At 35.2% G+C, this 10,303-nt stretch overlaps 1 long non-coding RNA gene across 1 annotated transcript; it reads right to left on the bottom strand.

The window, feature by feature from the left end:
* Positions 1-613: 613 nt before the first annotated feature.
* LOC114459325 (uncharacterized) lies at positions 614-1,830 on the bottom strand. The gene is made up of 3 exons (XR_003673310.1): positions 1,783-1,830; positions 828-892; positions 614-706 (listed from the first exon to the last, which is right to left on the bottom strand). It is a non-coding gene; the product is annotated as an uncharacterized LOC114459325 (long non-coding RNA).
* Between the last annotated feature and the right edge of the window lie 8,473 nt (positions 1,831-10,303).

Raw genomic sequence — 10,303 nt, 5'->3', positions numbered from 1 at the left:
CCTTGAAAAGCTGTGTGACAAATGGGAAGAGAGGTCAGTATCCTGACCATTTTTATTTCAGCTGTCCTAACATGAACACAAGACCCACTTTAAATATTTAATCCCATACATTTCTTGGCTAACACAATGTAACAAAACAATTATGGGTCCTTAAATTATGACAATAAATGATAACAGAAACAAATCCATTGCTGATATTAATTGTTCCAATTGGTTTATTGATGCATTAACCTTAGCTCAACAGCTTGTCGCAGGCAATTAAAATGTCTTAAAGAGTCACTTTAGAAATAGCCTGTATACACTTTGTTTACAGGTGATTGATAAATACCATGATCAATAAATGCAGCAGTATGGAGCACGGCAATAACACTGGATCTCTCCTGGTGGTAAGAGTCTTCCTACTCTTTACATCCTCCTTGGTCCCATTCAGGTCCTGCTCCTCACTGGCCTCGTAGGATTCTAAAGCCCTGTTGCAGCTCCTAGTGAATGAAAATGACAACACAAATACTATGTCATGAATTCATACTAAATGTATTATTTTAAGGCATCTGAAAAGGATAATGATCACTCAAATACATTAAATTAGGTCCCCAGATGAATGTGATCAGACTTACTTCTAACTTGGCTTGTGCCCCAGTGTGGCTCAGCATCTTAAATGGCCCCTATCACAGCCATGGTCACTTTTTCATTGTGATCAGAACAGAATCTGTGGTGGTGGTGGTGGAGGTAGAAGATACTCATCATTCAGCAAAACATGTTACAACTAACTGTGTTTTGTAATTTTCACAAACAGTGGCAATTCAGAGGGAAAAAGACCAAAAACATACTTGTCCTCTGGCTAGACCTTCCATTGCAGCTCTGTGAGGCTTCTATATGTATGACGGACCAAGCCCTGTATGGATATAAATACAGTGGTGATCAAATGTGTGCAATGTAGAGGAGAGACATAAATACATGCTTGGACATACAATCTAGCCATAGTACATGGATTCTTCGACATGCAATACACAAGTGGTTCTCAACCTGTGGGTTGGGACCCTTCCACTCTATTAGAGTTTTTTTTTTCCGATTGCTAACAAGTATTGGTTGAAACTGAAGTCACATGTTCAAAACTCTAAACACAGCCTGCATATCCATCAGTCATCTCAGCTCAACAGTTACTCTCATCTCCAAAAGTGTTTCTCACCAACAAAACACTTCATACACGTCTCAAATGAAGCTCATTCAACCACAACACTAACAAATAATCTCATCTAGTCACTCTGAGCACACTGAACTACTAAATACTAACAACAAAGAGCATTACATTGTCAGGTAAATCAGTATTTTAATACAAAATAAGATCTTTGCACAAAAAAAATATAAAAATGACTGTAAACAAAAAAATAATGTATAGGGTACAGTTATATAAAACACAAAATACTATAATCAATATATTTCATTTAGCTGATGTGTTTTGAACAGTGTGTTAGCATTTTAAAAATGTGCTGTAAACGTTTAGTGTTTTGCAGGTGGTGAACTAATTATAATATTAATAATAAAAACTAGTGAGTGAGAAAAGAGTTGATGAATGTTGTTGACTGTGGTCAGTGAATGTGTTTTGTGTGAAAACAATGAAAAATGAGTCACAGTTTAGTCCACATGGACTGAGAGATTTGCAGACCATGTTTTGAACATGTGACTTCAGATTAGACCAATGCTTATTAGCATTGAAAAAAAACACTAATACACCTGAAAAATAGTCACACTGACCAAAAACAAATCTAATATAATAACACTTACCCTCCTTGATCTTCATCGGTCACGTCTGAGCTGAACTCTCCACAGCTGCAATGAAGATGTGGTTTGTACTGAAGCTCCTGCAGTAGAAGTTCCCCTGCTACCCTGATTTGCATGTGTATAGCTCACAGCATTTTCATTTACATGTTAAAGCCTCTCCTAGAATTGAGGGGAAAGGTCATGGGGGTCCTCCCCCCAGAAATGTTTTAACAAAAGACATGCAAATTCCTGCATTCTGGTGAATTTTAGCTGCAAGAACAAGTAAAAAATCTTAATAAAAACGTTGGTACAATAATTTTTCTGAACTTAGTCACACTTCTGTCACAACCAGTGTTGTTCTAGTTACTGAAAAAACATAACTAGTTACTGTTACTAGTTACTTCATTCACAAATGAACTCAGTTACTATTTTGATTACTTACCCCAAAAACTAATGAGTTACATGAAAAAGTAACTTTTAAGTTACTTTTTCTTAAAGAATGCATTATTTTTTGGGTCATCTGTGTCTGTACAGCTTCATATCAGAGCTGTATCAGAAAAGAATCCACTGTTGATCAACTCTGTAGTGGAGCAACAGTGGTTAATGAAGCTGACTCAGAGGGTCAGAGGTTTGAATCCCTCCTACTCCTACTGTATTAACATTGCTTTGGATAAAAACCTCTGATAAATGAAATGTTATTGTATCTAACCCTACAGTTTATAATCATTTACATTAACAGTACTAAACTCTGCTCAGTATTAATCTTTACAAATACCAATCTGACTCAAACACTACGTATTCTATTCTTTCAATACCAGTTTATTTACCTGAGACCAGCAGAAACTGAAAATGTTACAAGGAATTCTGAAATAAATAACACAAAACAACCTGAATATTATTCAGAATCAAAGGTCAAAACTTAAAGTGGCTTCACCTTCATAAAATCAGTTGTGTTTAGCCTTAGAATGTTCCTTTACAGGCATCAAAGAATGGAATGGGCTCCAAGATAATCTAAAGAACAACACAGCTTCTCATGGGCAGTCAAAGATTGACTTTAGCACAACCATGTACGTAAGCAATGAGACTAATCAGATATAACTGGGGCAGATTGAAACTAAAAAGACAGTTTGGAAGAAAAATACACAAAATCTAAATTTTTAACAAATAATTCTAATTTAAATACTAAACTTAATACACATTAAACAACTCACATACAGATACCAAATAAATCAAATAAAGCAGGCACAATAGACCCCTAAATAATAAATAATAATAAATCAATTAATAGATCTTTAACATAATTTGTGTTGCTTTAAATCAGCAGTAAATTTAATCTTTAACTAACTACAAGAAATTGATCATTTGATTTGTAAATGTAAAATATCTTCTAATTAAAAGAATACTGTAGATATACACTTTTGAAATCTATGATTTGGCCTTTATAATTTATGTGTGTCTTTATCTTTGATTTTGCCGAATGGCAACGATTACATGATGTTTTTGCATTCGGAATTATTTACTCCGATTTAAATCGGATGCCTGTTACGTTTACCGAGGTTCGTGTGTGTTTAATAAGTCCGTGTATGTCCGTGTGAAAGTCTGCATGCTTATGCCTTTGTCCATCCACTCTTTTCATTATATCCATGTCTTTTAAGGCTCTTATCAAATAGTCTAGGCTGGAGTCCAGGCCGTTGCTATCTTAGATTATGTCGTCACCAGCGCGTCATCTTCGCAAGTCGCGCATGCGCAAAACAATACAGATTAAAATAAAGCGGCTTTAACCAAGTTAAGTGTTTACAAGAAAGAGGAATTATCTAATTTGGAATTAAAAACGGAATAAACCAGCCACATAATTTGGAATTAACTGTACTTGGCAATTAAAACGATTCTGATTCTGATACGGTTTAGAGGGGAAACACTTTTTCACACCACTGTAGTTCAAACCACAGATTTCATAGACATCACATCCTGGATGAGCCGTAATTTTCTCCTTAACCAGGATAAAACCAAAGTGATTTTATTTTGTCCAAAACACCTCAGAGTTAAATTATCAGAGTAAATAGTGTCTCTGGATGGCATTACTCTGTCACCCAGCACCACAGTAAAAAACTTAAGCACTTTGAGACGAAAGTTGAACTGAATTGAATATTTGACCAGATATGGGGCATATCAAAAAACTCCGGATATGCATCAGAATAGTCCGTATTCTCGACAGAATCAAAAACCGGATATTTAGGGATTCTGGGTGTTTTCACCCTGAGGACATTTCCGGAACACATATATGACAAAATCTAAATACTGTTAGTATCCTAATACAATATACTGTCTTCATGAAAAATATTGGGTCCGTATTTGACCAGATATGGGGCATATCAAAAAAACTCCGGATATGCATCAGAATAGTCCGTATTCTCGACGGAATCAAAAACTGGATATTTAGGGATTCTGGGTATTTTCAACCTGAGGACATTTCCGGAACAAATATATGACAAAATCTAAATACTGTTAGTATCCTAATACAAAATACTTTCTTCATGAAGTATATTGGGTCCGTATTTGACCAGATATGGGGCATATCAAAAAAACTCCGGATATGCATCGGAATAGTCCGTATTCTCGACGGAATCAAAGACTGGATATTTAGGGATTCTGGGTGTTTTCACCCTGAGGACATTTCCGGAACACATATATGACAAAATCTAAATACTGTTAGTATCCTAATACAATATACTGTCTTCATGAAGAATATTGGGTCCGTATTTGACCAGATATGGGGCATATCAAAAAAACTCCGGATATGCATCGGAAATGTCCGTATTCTCGACAGAATCAAAAACCGGATATTTAGGGATTCTGGGTATTTTCAACCTGAGGACATTTCCGGAACACATATATGACAAAATCTAAATACTGTTAGTATCCTAATACAATATACTGTCTTCATGAAGAATATTGGGTCCGTATTTGACCACATATGGGGCATATAAAAAAAAACTCCGGATATGCATCGGAAATGTCCGTATTCTCGACAGAATCAAAAACCGGATATTTAGGGATTCTGGGTGTTTTCACCCTGAGGACATTTCCGGAACAAATATATGACAAAATCTAAATACTGTTAGTATCCTAATACAAAATACTTTCTTCATGAAGTATATTGGGTCCGTATTTGACCAGATATGGGGCATATCAAAAAAACTCCGGATATGCATCGGAATAGTCCGTATTCTCGACGGAATCAAAGACTGGATATTTAGGGATTCTGGGTGTTTTCACCCTGAGGACATTTCCGGAACAAATATATGACAAAATCTAAATACTGTTAGTATCCTAATACAATATACTGTCTTCATGAAGAATATTGGGTCCGTATTTGACCAGATATGGGGCATATCAAAAAAACTCCGGATATGCATCGGAAATGTCCGTATTCTCGACAGAATCAAAAACCGGATATTTAGGGATTCTGGGTGTTTTCACCCTGAGGACATTTCCGGAACAAATATATGACAAAATCTAAATACTGTTAGTATCCTAATACAAAATACTTTCTTCATGAAGTATATTGGGTCCGTATTTGACCAGATATGGGGCATATCAAAAAAACTCCGGATATGCATCGGAATAGTCCGTATTCTCGACGGAATCAAAGACTGGATATTTAGGGATTCTGGGTGTTTTCACCCTGAGGACATTTCCGGAACACATATATGACAAAATCTAAATACTGTTAGTATCCTAATACAATATACTGTCTTCATGAAGAATATTGGGTCCGTATTTGACCAGATATGGGGCATATCAAAAAAACTCCGGATATGCATCGGAAATGTCCGTATTCTCGACAGAATCAAAAACCGGATATTTAGGGATTCTGGGTATTTTCAACCTGAGGACATTTCCGGAACACATATATGACAAAATCTAAATACTGTTAGTATCCTAATACAATATACTGTCTTCATGAAGAATATTGGGTCCGTATTTGACCAGATATGGGGCATATCTAAAAAACTCCGGATATGCATCGGAAATGTCCGTATTCTCGACAGAATCAAAAACCGGATATTCTCGATTCTTACTCTTTTTGCGCAGTGCAATCGTACTGACTCTATAGTTGTTAACAGTCTGACACCAGAAAACACACTGCCTGCAGCTTTTATGTGAGGACCAATGACTCCTGCTGCAGCTCACTCCCAGGTGTGTCTCATCCACTGATTAAGGATCTGCAGCAGCCAAGGTAAACGCCCACCTAAGGAGAAGGGAGGGGAAGGAAAAAAAAGGAAGAGGGGGAAAAGTACTGCCACTACTTGGTGCTCCCTGTAGTGGCTGTGACAGCCTTAAAGATTAGAGTACAGGAATTAAAGAGTGACAGAATAAAAAAGTAAGAGCAATAACATTATATACATATAAAAAACAATAGTGACAATATATCTGAGCTGGTGCACTTTCACATCCAGTCATGATGTCTTTCTGACAAATTCTGATAAAATGAGTCAAACAAGTGCAGAATTCTTTAGTTTGAGATTGTTTCTACATTAATAAGGCTTTTTATTTAAATGTAGTGTTGTATCAACATCTGAGACAGTGAAAGAGTTCCTGTTTTGGTTCTAGAAGGATATGAATTATTCCCAATGAACAGCACTGATTAAAAGGGGGCGGAGTCTCCCTGTATGTGGACTCAGAGTGGAGGTGTGTCCAGGTTAATCACATGTCTAAGTGTGTAAATGAATATAATATAAAGTTGTATATACAGAACACCAGGGTGGTGCATTGACACACTGAAGAACACATTAGCTGACATGTTTCATAACTCTGATGATTCAATAAAATACAAAGTGTTTGGAGTGACTTCATTATTAATATTATGAATCCAAACAGACACATAAAGACTTGTGATGTTCTACATCCAATGTACAGCTGTGGCCTGTTCTTAGTCATTCTAAAGCCAAGCAGAGTCACATTAGACACTGACACATCCATCATTAACATTTGGACACATTCAGCTGATTGGAAAGTAGATGGAGGATTATTTAGAAGTGATATCAGTGAACAGCTTCCAGTTACAAACCAGAGCTGGGCTTAGATCTATCAATGTGATCATCCAAACAATGTCTATGATGTCTTTATGTCCACATTAGTGATGCTACATGAGAAAAACTGTCCTTTAAACAAAGAGCAGGAAGCAGAAGCTTTAGAACAAGCCTTGGATTACTGAGGCCTTAGAGACTGTATGCACTAAGATAAATGTCCTGAATAAAAGCTTTATAAACCTAAAGAAGCAGAAGATAAGCATACATGATATAAAAACCATAGAGTAAACATTATGAAAAGTTTAAAATAATATGATATATATTAGGCAGTGGATATCTGTTCGGTTGACGTATCAATATACCGACATTCTATCCGTACGCAGCGCCCCTAATTGGCCAGTTTAGGTCACGTGACTAAGACTAAACCTAACACTAACCATAAGTACTTCGGCAATTGTAACAACACACTTTCTATATATCAACATGAAAAATTATAAGAACAATATAAGAGTAACACTAAAAAAAACATGGACTGTTGTAAATTAAATCATTTTTAAAAAAATCAGCAAATTATCCAAATAATTTAATAAAGAGTAATGATGTAGTGAAAGAATAACATATATTAATCATGAATTTAACAGGTATTTGGTGAATGTTGGATACGACCTCACTAAGGAGATTGTTGAGCCAAGAAAAGTAGATGAATTCCAAAAAAGTTGAGTCAATAAAACTTTATCTTCATTGTTTTTTCATTCTGTAGATTAAAAATAAATAGTTCACATTGTTAAAAATACATCATGAAATGTCAACTTATTGCTTTGATATTAACTTTTTATGAATTAATATAGAATATATAGTAAATAAGTCGTGTGTCTCCAATAAATCATTCCAAAGTGGTTTATTTGTAATAAATAATCAAACAGTGAAAGTGTTCCATGTATTAGAGTGTTAATAAAAGCAGCTCTAACTACAGACCAGTATCATTGCTTCATCAGCTTTCAAACATTAGAGAAAAAGGCTTTGTTCATAGACTTGATAATCCATCCATTTTCTGACCCACTTCTTCCTTTTTCAGGGTCACGGGGAGACTTGATAAGTTGATTAAAAACACAAGTTGTTGAGCTATCACCAGTTTGGCTTCAGAATGTATGATAGTATGTGATTAAAAAGCTGTAAATGTGTGGTATCAGAGGAACAGCCCTCTTATTAAAAGTGATCAGAATGAGTTTGCTGCGTGGCAGCAGCCTGAACTTGTTGCTAGTTCAGCATGGACATCACAAGCTGAGCTGCAGGAGAAGAAAAGCTACCAAGACCTCCTGAAAACAGCAGTAGGTAGTGATCCAGCATTCTGTCCATCATCCATCAATAAACACACACATTTCATACAATGCAATGCTACAACAAATTTACAAATGTGCATAATTATCTAAAAAAATAAAAATGTACAGAAAAACACTTTTACAAATGTTGAAACAGATTTACAACGATGATGCATATATTATATAAATGTTATGTAATGTAAATAAAACAATATTTAACAGAAATAAGTTTAATTGTAGTTTTAATCATATTCAATATTTTTTAAACTTGCTTTTATCCCTCCTATGACGTCTATCAAGTATGCAAAATATAAAAGATGTGGAAAAAAAATTACTGCATATTGTTCATTGTACTTTTTATTTGAAAAAATCAATGTGAAAAATCACAGATTTTGTTGTTATTGTTAATTTGATTTCTATTTAAAACATTTATAAGAATAACTGTAGATTGTTAATCACACTTTTTATTTGAAAGATGAAATATTAAAGATCATAAAATATTTGTTCTTTGTGTTTATTTGATTCCTATTAAAGACACTTTGCTAAAAATGACTGTATATTGTAAATATAGGCTTCAAAGTTTCTTCTTGTTGGGTTTTTTCTTTCTTACTATGGACTTTATATTTTGTTAAGCTCACTAACATGACTTTGTTGTTAATGTTTTTATTTACATTTCTAATTAGTGATGAGTCTTGGATTTATTTATTTTTAATAAAAAGATGTAGGTTGGTTAAAAAGATATAAAAACAGTGAAGCTACGCTGTGTAAAAACAATAATTATCTGATATAAAATGTCTCACTGGTACAGACTAACTGCTTGTTACTGCTGTTTTGGCCTTATTGTGTTTATTAATATTTCAGTGACTTGTAGTTCCTAGACTGCTGCTCTATCATCTGCTGACAGTGTAGATGGATTAAACAATACTGTGTGCTAGGCCTGGACGCTCTCCCTACACTACATCTCAGGATTCACTATCTCTACAGTACTTTTTAAAGTTGACTCTTTGTTAATGTTGTTCATTGTCTGTTCTTACTTTTACCTGACCATACATCAAATATGAGTTTATTCTGTTATTAATACTGAGGACAATGTTTGCCTCTAATAGCTCTTTATAATTATTGTGGTGTGTGTCTGGTCCACTTTAAGTGTTGGTCCTGGTCAACTTTTTGATCTTTGTGTTTAGTTTAATGTTTGCAGGTGTTGTGAGATCACCTTGGTGGGCTTAGGGGTGGAGACCCCCCCCTTTGTTGAAGGCCTTGCTGTGTGTGCATCTTCACAGGTGACGTAGACCTCCCACATAGGTTCCTCCTGACTCAGTGAGCCCTTCCCTGCCTTCTTTTCTTTTTTTACAGAGTGGACCACGTGACTGTCAGTGAAACTTCTATTGTGTGTTTAAATCAAATTGTTAAAGAAACCATTGTTCTGCTGGTGGTGTTCTGAACCTGTGTTAGCATCTATAAGGGTTGTTTAACAAGGATCCTGGGAGTTCATACCCCAGGTGGTGTTGTCTTTCCCTTAGTGTTGTCCTACTATTGGAGTTATCCATTTTGCCATATATACATATATATATTGACAACAGTAATGAATGCAGGGATTGCATTACCTTTTTAGCAGCTGCCTTTATCAGTAGAATAAATGTATTTATTTAATTATTATTGTTTATATTACTGAGCCTATATGTGGATGAGTTTTAGTATTTCTTTCTTTAAATGTTTTTTGTTTATCATGTTCATCAGTTGATGCTCAGGTTATTTGTGTCTAAAGATGGAGGATGTCTCTGTGTTCAGTCACACAGTAAAAGATGGAGGAACAGCAGAACAAAGGAGGAGCAAACACCATCGGTTCAACACATACGGAGACTACGTCACTTCCTACACTGATAAATACAGAAAAAACTAATAAGATTCTGCTGTGATATTTAAAATGTAAATGACTGTAAGACATTTAAAAATATTCTTATAGTATATATGTAAATATTTAACTGTTTTGTAGCGTTTAATTGTTAATTGCAAAAAACAAGACAAAAAGTGACGAGTGCTTTGTTGTACAGTAACAGAGTATGATCAGCACAACCGGTGAATACATGTTACCAAGGTTACCAACCAGACACAGCCTCACTCTCTAAACCATAAGTGGCCCTCAGACCAGTGGTTGAAAACCCCTGATTTAGACGTTCACATGTAACATGCTTG

Source organism: Gouania willdenowi, unplaced genomic scaffold (assembly GCF_900634775.1).
Source record: "Gouania willdenowi unplaced genomic scaffold, fGouWil2.1 scaffold_296_arrow_ctg1, whole genome shotgun sequence".
NCBI classification, from domain to species: Eukaryota; Metazoa; Chordata; class Actinopteri; order Blenniiformes; family Gobiesocidae; genus Gouania; species Gouania willdenowi.
Note: the sequence above shows the minus strand (reverse complement) of the source record. Positions and strands in the feature narration are given on the sequence as shown.